This window comes from Myotis lucifugus, unplaced genomic scaffold (genome assembly GCF_000147115.1).
Source record: "Myotis lucifugus unplaced genomic scaffold, Myoluc2.0 scaffold_4, whole genome shotgun sequence".
Classification (NCBI taxonomy): Eukaryota; Metazoa; Chordata; class Mammalia; order Chiroptera; family Vespertilionidae; genus Myotis; species Myotis lucifugus.
Window position 1 is genome coordinate 5,390,037 of NW_005871052.1, and position 11,279 is coordinate 5,401,315.

Here is an 11,279-nt window from a genome sequence, read left to right on the forward strand (position 1 = left end):
TTTTGCCCAGCCGAGACTTCATATTTTGGTCTTATTCCCTCATACCTGGCTGGGGCATTTATTGGTTCCCATCTGCAAATGAATGACACTTTGGCCATCTTTTAATTTTCCTTCATCAAAACGTTATGTTTGTTTTTCTGCACACTTCACTGCAATGTCGATGGTGATATGGAATCCTTTTGTTGCCAGAATCACCAGCATCGTTTGAACTTGAGTCGTGTTTCCATTCTCAAAAAGAACATTTGCTTCAAATATGTCATGGGGCTTCATACCATAAGCCTGAATAGCTTTAATGAAGTTGTCAAAATTCTCCCACTGAAGCCAATTTAATGAGGACTCATTGACTTTCACTGAGCCTGTAGCTTGTTTATGAATTTGCAGAGGATTATGCCTGTCACCTCTTATATCCAATTGCAGAAATCTTCCTCTGCTTGATGGTCATACTTGGAAGCAACCTTGTTCTTAACCTCTGCCAGCAGACAGCCCATACCTTGTTGAAGTGGGTCATGGTGGTTGGGTGCACAAAGAGGCTGTGCTCTGCTCCCAGTCTCACACTTGACTTTGAACTCCTGGCCTGGAACTGGCCCCATCGCAGATGCTTGGAGCTGGCAGATGCTCAGAGCTACAATTTTTAATTTAAATATTTATTTTAGGCTCTCTTTGCCACATCCAGTGCAAGGATGAAGACCATTCTCAGCAATCAGACTGTTACCATCCCAGAAAATATGAACATCACTCTCAAGGGATGCACAGTTATTGTGAAGGGCCCCAGAAGCACCCTGTGGATGGACTTCAACCACACCAATGTAGAACTCAGTCTCCTAAGAAAGAAAAAGAAGAAGCTTCAGTTTGACAGATGGTGGGGAAATAGAAAGGAACTGGCCATGGCTCACACTATCTGCAGTCATGATCAAGGGTGTTACACTCAGCCTCTTATACAAGATGAGGTCTGTATAAGCTCACTTCCCCATCAACGTTGTTATTCAGAAGAATGGTTATCTTGTTGAAATCAGAAATTTCTTGAGTGAAGAATACATCTGCAGGGTTTGGATGAGATCATGTGTTGCTTGTTCATTATCTCAAGCCCAGAAAGATGAGCTGATTCTTGAATGAAACAACATTGAACTTGCACCAAATTCAGCTGCTTTGATTCAGCAAGCCACAGCAGTTAAAAACAAAAATATCAGAAAAATTTTGGATGGTATCTATGCTTCTGAAAAAGGAACAGTTCAACAGGCTGATGAATAAGATCTAAGTTGTCCAGCTATAGAAACAGCAAGATGCCAAATGATGCCTCAGACTTATCTGCAACATTTTAAAGATGCACTAAAAGTCATGTATTGAAAATATAAATATTTATTTTAAGCATTTAAATTATTTTTATTGATTGATTTAAAAGAGATAGATAGATAGAGAGAGAGAGAGAATCATTGATTTGTTGTTATACTCATATATGCATTCATTGGCTGATTCTTGTATGTGCCCTGACCGGCATCAAACTCACAACTTTGGCATATGGGACAATGCTCTAATCCAGTGGTCGGCAAACTCATTAGTCAACAGAGCCAAATATCAACAGTACTTCTTCAAAATAGACTCGCCCAGGCCGAAAACCGACTTCTGCGCATGGGCCACGAAGTTTCAATCGCACTGTACATGTGCGCCCGCATGTGGCATTTTGTGGAAGAGCCACACTCAAGGGGCCAAAGAGCCACATGTGGCTCACGAGCCACAGTTTGCTGACCACTGCTAATCAACTGAGCTACCTAGCCAGGGCTATTTAGGTTATTTTTAATCCCTGTCTTCTACCAATAAACTGTAGGTCCATAAGAGTCAGACTCATAGTTTGTTCACTGCTAAATTATTACTAGTTAGAACATTACCTGGGTCATGGTAAGTGTTCAAAAAAATCTACCCAATAACAAATGTAAGCATGACTGAATAAATGAATGAAAGCTATTTCAGTATAATGAAAAATGTTTTTTAGATGCTATCTTAATCTATTCAACATGTTAAATATGCCCTAGTTTGTTTGTTTGTTTGTTTTTAAATATAGTTTTACTAGGGCCCCAGTAAATGAATTCATGCACCTTGAAAGGAATTGTGGGCTGCAATGGAAAGCTGCGGTGGGCACAGGAACGGGTCTCGGCCCATCCTCTGTGCTCTCGCCCAGCCCCTCCTACTGCAGTTACAGGTCCCCTGTTTGCAGGCAGCCTTGCTCCTGCCACCACTCCCACGCGCTGATTACTCTGCTCGCACCTGCTGACAGTGAGGAGCAATTGGGGCTGGAGCCAGCAGCAGGTGTGAGCAGCGACTGCTGCCCCAATCGCCCCTCAGGAACAGGGGAAGGTGGAGAAACCCTGAGGGGCGATCAGAGCCAGCAGCCACCACTCGCACCCACTGACGGCTCCGAGCAATCAGGGCCAGCACTGGGCACCGGCAGCGGGTGTGAATGGCAGCTCCAGCACCGGCAGTGGGTGCAAGTGCCTAGTGGGACCTTGGCACACTGCAGCAAAGAATTTTCAGCAACCACCAGAGGCTTGCCCTAATGATAGCGACCAGCGCCACGCCTTGGTCTGGCGCCCTCTGCTTACCTGCTCCACCACCCCACCACGGCTGATGCCCGCCATGTTTCACACTCTGCCACCTGTTGCCGATGCCTGCCATGTTCCGCACGTGCCCTGTGGTGGTCAGCACACGTCATAGCGACCAGTTGTTTGGTTGTTCAGTTGTTCCACTGTTTGGTCTATTTGCATATTAGGGTTTTATATATATAGATTGATTTCAGAGAGGAAGGGAGAGGGAGAGAGAAACATTAATGATGAGAATCATTGATTTGTTGCCTCCTGTATGCCCCCTACTGGAGATGGAGCCCACAACCCAGGCATGTGCCTTGACTGGGAATTGAACCAGTGACCTTCTGGTTCATAGGTCAATGCTCAACCACTGAGCCATGCCAGGTGGGCTATGTTTTTTTTATATCTAAGGAAATGTCACCCCCCACAAGTTAGTAAGTTGGTAAATTCTAGTTTCTTAGATTCTTTTTCATTTTTTCCCTGCTACAATTGAGAAAACTTGGGAAAGAATATCAGGATGAGCTGGGAATGAGGCTTGATCACTAAACTTTGAAAGACCATTTGACATGAAGTAATGAAGAGAGGTGCTAAAGAGAACATAAAAGAAATAATGTAGATCATTTAGAAACAAGGAACAGGGCATCGGTATTGATGACTGTAAGGCAAACATGTCACAGAGCAGAAAGGAGGTAAAGTGCATGGCACTGAGGCAGTATTTCCACAGGATCAAGCTAAAAAAAAATAACTATTCAAGGGAGAGAATGAGATTCCTTCAAAATTGATCACCTGGGCCTGATGCTCTAACATATAAATGCCAATCATACAAACACAAGGCATCAGTAATCAATTTACAATAAAATTTTCTCAGATGTATCCCTTCTCAAATGGCAAAATACTCCACCTGCTGTCAGTCTTTAATTTGTATAAAAGTTCAGTGTCTTTGAACATTATTTTTGTACTATTTTAATAGCAAAGGTCAAGATCAGAGCCTGGATACTAAAGATAAAATTTCCACAAATACGGCAGATGTATGACAGGGACCTACTCAATTTCATTCTGCATTTGAATTCATTGTAAAATAACAACTTAGCATTAATTTTCAATTTTCTACTTTGCATCCTCCTTTTGAAGCTATCCTGACAATTCCATTTAATCTTGCCAAACAAACTGGTGAAAAATTCTGTTGGCTCCTGTGCAAAATTCAACCAGGAGGTGGCTCTTTCAGCAAATACAAATGCCTTTCAAGAAATGAATCACTCCTCTTCCATTTAATTTTGCTTTTATGTAAAGTTTTTATATAAAGTAAATGTGCAAACCAAAAACCCGGTCACTTTATTCTGAATTTTAAAACCAGTCAGCAAAAGACTGCTGGGGCATGGAAATTGTACCCATCTAATAGAGGTGGTCTGAAAGCTAGTTACTTTGGCTAGTTGAGTGTTTAATTTAACTGAAAAATTTTAGTTACTAATCTGATTTAGATTCACCATTAGAATATTCAACAAGAGAATTCAAGACTTTAGGGATAATACTTACTGGGTGAGCCCAGTTCAGTGAAAATCAAGTAGGTGAGTATGCTTCTATATTTATAATGCTCAAACTCCAAATAGAAGAACAAATCAAAATCTAAGCATGGTAGCAGTTATAAAATAGAGAATATTAAGTGTTGATTATAGTGAGACTTTTAAAAAATTTTTGTCAGGACTATATTGTGGAATCAGTCTCATTATAGTACAGCATAAGGGAGTTCTTAACAGTGTGCTTCTAGATAAAGAGATTGAGAGGAGAGCAAGGGTCATGTGAGGGGAAATATTAATAAAATATTTCCTTGAGCAGACAAGATTTGGGATGGGCCTGAAAATAATGAGGATGGCAGTTGCTTGGATGAACATCAAGTGGAGAGGAAGACCTTTTGTTAGAAAACCGCTTTAAGGCAACATTTATGAGGAATGGAAAAGGTAACTAGCATGAGTGGATAATAAAGAGTGAGATAAAATATTAGAAGTGTCCAAATAGAACATCTATTTCTGAACAGAGAATCATAAAATATTTTTTTAGTACAGAGAATAAGTTATTCAGAACAGCCCATCTTGATTTTCTGCTACCAGGCAGATAGTTAATGGCATGAAGTTTGAATTTTAATAAGTAATTATTTTTACAATTCATTTAGATGTTTTAGCATACATTCTTATTTACTTTTTCATAAGATTGTTTTTATGCAGGCTTATTGCTTGAGTGAGACTTTTATCCCATTTCAAATTTCAATATTATTTCTTCTCTTCTGGAACAAAGCTCAAATTTCAAAATGAAAACCTAGGAATATGTAACACAATCACCATGGAGCTGTAGCCATATTTCTATCATAGGACCTGTGTTTTCCACCAGTTACCTCTGAATTTTTGCATGATATTTATTTTTTCCATCACCATTTATCCCCTCTATATTCTCTTCCACCTCCACCCAACCCCCTATGCCCGGCAATCACCACAACATTATCCATGTTCATGAGTTCTCTCTTTTTTTTTAATTTTTTGCTCAATCCCACCCACCTCCACCCACCACTCCCCACGCCTCTCCACACACACAAGAGTAAAGTAACAGATAAGGTTAGGAGAAAGCAAAAGCAAAAAAAGCCCCAGGGTAGTTCAGAAACAAAACCCATAACTTACCTTGTTGGGGGAGGGGTCAGAAGAGGGCGCCACAGGCTTTAGGAGTAGTTCTGTCAAGACCTTATTAGCCTCTTAAAGAGGAAGGCAGCTAGAATAATGAAACCACATTATTATTGCTTTCAAATGATTACTGGGTGTTCCTGTGTAGGCAGTTAAGGGAAACATTTTCTCGGAAGATAGAAAAAATCATGCTTGAAACTTATTTCACTGATTTTTAAAAGTTTCCAACTAGAACTCAAATTCTCAGTGCAGTTAATGTTTAAATATACTAAGTCATTTTCTCTTCATTTCTGTATGCCTACCTAATGAAGGAATAAAAAGAAGATAGAGTCTCAACCTTAATAATTTTTGCTACTTAAAATCCAGAATCTTGGAGATTAATGAGGTCTTAGAGAGCCTATCTAAAGTAATGTGTTGGGGAAAGGCTATGTAACAGAAAATTAAACCATTATGAATAATCTATAGATTTTAATCACCCATGGTCATGAACATGATCAAGAATTTCTTATAAAAGATGTCTTAACACCGATAAAAAAGAATGTGCCTGTCTATGATACTATACACTCTCATGTGTTAAAATGGGGGCTTTTGCTTTTAAGAGAAACGTGATAAAGTCATAATTATGGAGACTACTATTATTTGCACTATATTTCATCTGTTCATTTCTTTAGCTTTATTTAGCAAAACCAACAAATCTATAGTAGGGTATATATGTTTGTGAATGTGGGGAGAGGAAGAGCAGGATACTTCTCAATACAGTTTGATTCTATAAGAATTGATTTGAAAGGACATTTTCAAAACAATTTGATAAACTGTGCATTGAAACTATAATTTCCAAGGATAACAAATAAATTTTAAAAATAAATTCCTCTATTATCACCTACTCTAAGATACAAATATACAGAAAATCGGTGAATCATTAGCAGGGGAGAAGAGCCAGGGGAAAAGGACCAGGGGAGGATCATGAAATGGATCAAGGTGAGGGACATTGAGATTCTGGCTACATATAAATATAATAAATTTTTCTGGAAGAGAAGTTACCTTTTAATACCTGCAAAGAAGGACCATATGTAACTTCTGTTTGCATAGCACTGATGACAACTAATCATAAAGCTAATGTAATATACAGAAGCCCCTTAAGAAAAAGCATAAATAAATAAACACAAACTAATAAATAAGCATCGCCCCTAGTTATTTGGTAAGTTAAATAAGCTAACAAGCAAAAAAAAATTAAAAAGATGGAATTTAGAAGTGAGAGAGGATCATACTTTCCAAATCATTTTTGGAACTATTTTCCTGTGATTTTTTTCTGCTACATAAGACCAGTGGATACGAGAATGACTAAGAATGGCTTCCACTTAATAAAATGCAATGTACTTCTCACCTTCAAGATAAATAGATAATTTGGCCTAAGCATATTAACATTCAAACATATTGACACTATTTTTTATTTCCATATGTATCTGGATTTCTATTTCTTCACCTTGAGTTTTTGTTTCAACATTCATACATTGTAAATTTTTATTTCTGTTTCTTGTGGCATACAGGGCAATTTGCCCAGAAAGGAACTAACTTAGCACTGAGCATTTGAAAACAATAGTTGTTTTTATAAAGGCTTGCTCTCTGCCCTTGCAAGAAGTTTCTGGACAAACAATAGACATTTTGAAAACATTTTAAGAAAAATGTCTAGATATGGGAAAGTGAAGGTCATGGGGAGCACAGGGATTTAGAAAACCTAGCTTGTGCAGGCAATGTAAACATGTTGAAATGTACAAAGATAAATGAAGCCAGGTGCGTGAAAGAAAGACTGATGTCAGATCTGAGTTAAAGTCGAGTTACCCATTAAGGAGCCTGGTTTAGATTTGAGTTGGCATGAGGGCATAAAGCCAAAATACAAAGTCTTGGCTGGGAAAAAGCTAAAAGAGTTCGATGAACTTAAGAATTGAGTTATCTATTTTTTCTAAAAACTCACCGTAATGTTTTAAATGTAAAACTTCAGTGTCAGTTTTAAAAGAGAGGATTTTCACTTTAAAAAATGCTATGTACTTGCAAGAATAAATGCTTTCTAAAGCAAAGGTGGAAGTGGGAAGTGGGAGAAAGAGAGGAAAAACTGATGTCCAAACAGAATATGGTGTTTAGAAATAGGATTATACTCACATTCATGACACTTGGATTTTAAGTGTGTTCATAATTTCTTTTTCTTAACTAAATATTTTAATTTTTCATTCCAATATAGTAAACTATCAATGGTCATACCTGCCATTCAAAGACGCCCTTTCGGGTCTTCAAAGTTTTTTTCTTAATCTTTATTGTTGAAAGTATTATATACATCTTCTTTTCCCCCCATTGACCTCTTCTAGCCCACCCACAACCCTCTCCACAGGCCTTCACCACCCTCTTGTCTGTGTCCATGGGTTATGCATATATGCATACAAGTTCTTTGGTTGAACTCTTCCCACCCACACACCCTCCCCTGCCTTCCCTCTGAGGTTGCAAGTCTGTTCCATGCTTCTATGTCTCTGGATCTATTTTGTTCATCAGTTTATGTTGTTCATTATATTCCACATATGAGTGAGCTCATCTGATACTTATCTTTCTCTGACTGGCTTACTTCACTTAGCTTAATACTCTCCAGGTCCATTAAAGCTGTTGCAAATGATAAGAGTTCTTTCATTTTACAGCTGCATAGTATTCCATTGTGTAAATGTACCACAGCTTTTTTATCCATCCATCTGCTGATGGGCACTTGGGCTGTTTCCAAATCTTAGCTATTGTAAAGTGTGCTGCTATGAACATAGGGGTGCATATATCCTTTCTCCTTGGTGTTTCCGATTTCTTAGGATATATTCCTAGAAGTGAGATTACTGGGTCAAATGGGAGTTCCATTTTTAATTTTTTGAGGAAACTCCATACTGTTCTCCACAGTGGCTGCACCAGTCTGCATTCCCACCAGGAGTGCCTGAGTGTTTTCTTTTCTCCACATCCTCACCAACACTTATTTGTTGATGATAGCCTTTCTGACAGGTGTGAGGTGGTACCTCATTGTTGTTTTGATTTGTATCTCTTGGATGATGAGTCTCTTTGAGCATGTTTGCCTCTTAACCTTCTGTATGACCACTTTGGAGAAGTGTCTGTTTACCAGTAGGTCCTTTGCCCATTTTTTAATTGGATAGTTTGTCTTCCTTTTGTTAAGTTTTATGAGTGCCCTAAGTATTTTGGAGATTAACCTCTTAACATATGTATCATTGGCAAATATGTTCTCCCATGAAGTGGGCTCTATTGTTATTCTGTTGATGGTTTCTTTTGCTGTGCAGAAGCTTTTAATTCTGATGTAGTCCCATTTATTTATTTCCTTCTCAATTTCCATTGTCCTGGGGGATGTTTCAGTAAACATATTTCTATGAGAGATGTCTGAGATTTTGCTGCTTATAATTTCTTCTAAGATTATTATGGTTTCATGTCTTACATTTAAGTCTTTTACCCATTTTGAATTTATTCTTATGTATGATGTAAGTTGATGGTCTCGTTTCATTTTTTTTTGCATGTATCTGTCCAATTTTCCCAATACAATTTATTGAAGAGACTGTCACTGCTCCAATGACAGTCTTGCTTCCTTTGTCAAATATTAATTGAGTATAATGGCATGGGTCAATTTCTGGGTGTTCTGTTCTGTTCCATTGATTTATATGGCTGTTCTTGTGCCAGTACTAAGCTGTTTTGAGTACAACAGCTTTGTAGTATAACTTGATATCTGGTAATGTGCTTCTTCCAACTTTGTTCCTCTTTATCAAGATTTCTGCAGCTATTCAGGGTCTCTTTGGATTCCATATAAAATTTTGGAGAGTTTGTTCTAGGTCTGTGAAATATGCCGTTTGTATTTTAATGGAGATTCCATTGAATCTATAGATTATTTTGGGTAGTATGGAAATTTTAATGATGTTGATTCTATTAATCCATGAATACGGTATAGTCTTCAACTTATGTTTATATCTTCCTCTATCTCTTTTTTCAATGTCCTATAGTTTTCCGAGTACAGGTCTTCTACCTCTTTGGTTAAGTTTATTCTTAAGCATCTTAATTTTTTGTTACAATGGTAAATGACATTGTGTGTGTGTGTGTGTTTAGTTTATATTTCTAAGAGTTCATTATTGGTGTATCAAAATGCCATATCTATTTCTAAGAGTTCATTATTGGTGCATCAAAATGCCATAGATTTCTGGTTGTTAATTTTGTATCGTTGGCAAGTTCTATACCTCTGTGAGCTTTAGTTTATTGATCTTATTATTTAAGATGGTGCATTTCTAGTTAAATTATTCATCTTATTATTTAAGAAGGTGCATTTCTAGTTAGTCATTTAGAATCAATCATTCACTGCATAATTGCTAGGTTTGACTAATGGTCATTTATAGCTAATAACTAATAAAGCCAAATACTCTAATGCATTAATTATAGTTAGAGACTCTTGCTACCATTCTAATCACATTGATGCTTTAAAAAGGGGGGGGGGGAGAATGCTTGGTTTGAAGCATTTTGCTGAGAACTGATTCTCACTGCCTATGTCTAGAGATAAAAAGGGAGAAAGTATAGGGAATTGGGCTGATTGTTTACTAAATCCAGTAAAGCACGCCCTGGAAGTGGCTGATTTGGAAAAAAAAAATAAGTCTGACCACTAGGATTCTAGGATTTATTTATTTTTTTATTTTTATTTTTCTCCAAAGTCCTTGGTCACTAGAATTTCGAGTTAAACCTGATGTGCCTGTCCTAGTTGGCTATTGTGCTGTCTCTTTCATGGGCCCCTTAGAGTTATGCAGCTGTTAGGAGATGTGATCAGTGTTTAATTTTCCCTTCTGTCTATAGAGATTGAGGCTTTGCCCATCTGAATCCATCCATATCAATATTTTTCCTTGTGGGGATGTTCTTTCTCATATTTCAATTCCTCTATTAAACTCTCATAATTGGGAATGCAAATAGAAGTATTACAGTAAGTTTAAGAAGAAAAATGTATGTGATAATTTATTAATCCTCAAGTAATAATTCTTCTTTCAAAGGACAGTTTAATGTGGAACTTGTCTCCATGAAATACACAGAAAATAATTCACCTTTCAGATAGTGAAATATTCTTGTAACCAGATCAGTCTCATTTTTGCCACAGCTTTGTTCTATGACCTCAAAGAGAAGCCAGCCTTTTTGGGTAAGCTAAGTTCTTTTCTACATATTCTATGAATACAAAGCAGGTGTAGCATGTAGAGTTTTGGAGATTCCATTGAATCTATAGATTATTTTGGGTAGTATGGAAATTTTAATGATGTTGATTCTATTAATCCATAAATTACCATTTATTTTTGCAATTACCATATTTTATGTCAGATGTGACTTGCTTTCCAATCCTATAGTAATGTAACATTTCTTCTTAAATAAGAAATAAAGGCAGTTAAATAACTACATAAAATTAATTTAAATAGATTAAAGAAATATACATACTATTTTATATATTAAGTGGGGAAAGCAGGTATGAAAAGATCATATGGTAGGTAAAAGAATGATTGAAATTTGGGAAACACAGGACCAGACAACCTCAAAATTTCTGTCAGCCCTTAGATTCTATGATTTCATCAATGTTAACTAAAAGAATAATTAAATTATGAAATTATTTTCTCTCTACCTCTCCTTATTCTCCTCTTTCCAGTCAGTGCCAAGTGTTTTAGTAATTTGGTGTCTGCTGAATGCTCATTTGTTCCAAAAGCATCAGCATTGCCTTGATCATCTTCACCAAGCGTAGTTTGCCTACTAGATGAAAGGTTGTCTTACCATATGTTGACATTGTTCTTAGAAATTACTTTAAGTCTATAAACACATACACTTTTTAAAAGGTGTCAAACAGTGAGAGAGATAAACCATAGATATTTAGAATACACTGAGTGGCCAGATTATTATGACCACCCCATCAGTACAATGAAGTGAATTAGTTATGCAAATAATAATAATAATAAAACCTTGAGAGTATTTGCTTAGGAAGTTTTCAATATTCAGTATTTTT

At 37.0% G+C, this 11,279-nt stretch overlaps 1 pseudogene; it reads left to right on the forward strand.

Annotated features, from left to right (window-relative positions):
* Positions 1-680: 680 nt before the first annotated feature.
* On the forward strand, positions 681-1,248 carry LOC102442193 (annotated as a pseudogene).
* The last annotated feature ends 10,031 nt before the right edge of the window (positions 1,249-11,279 follow it).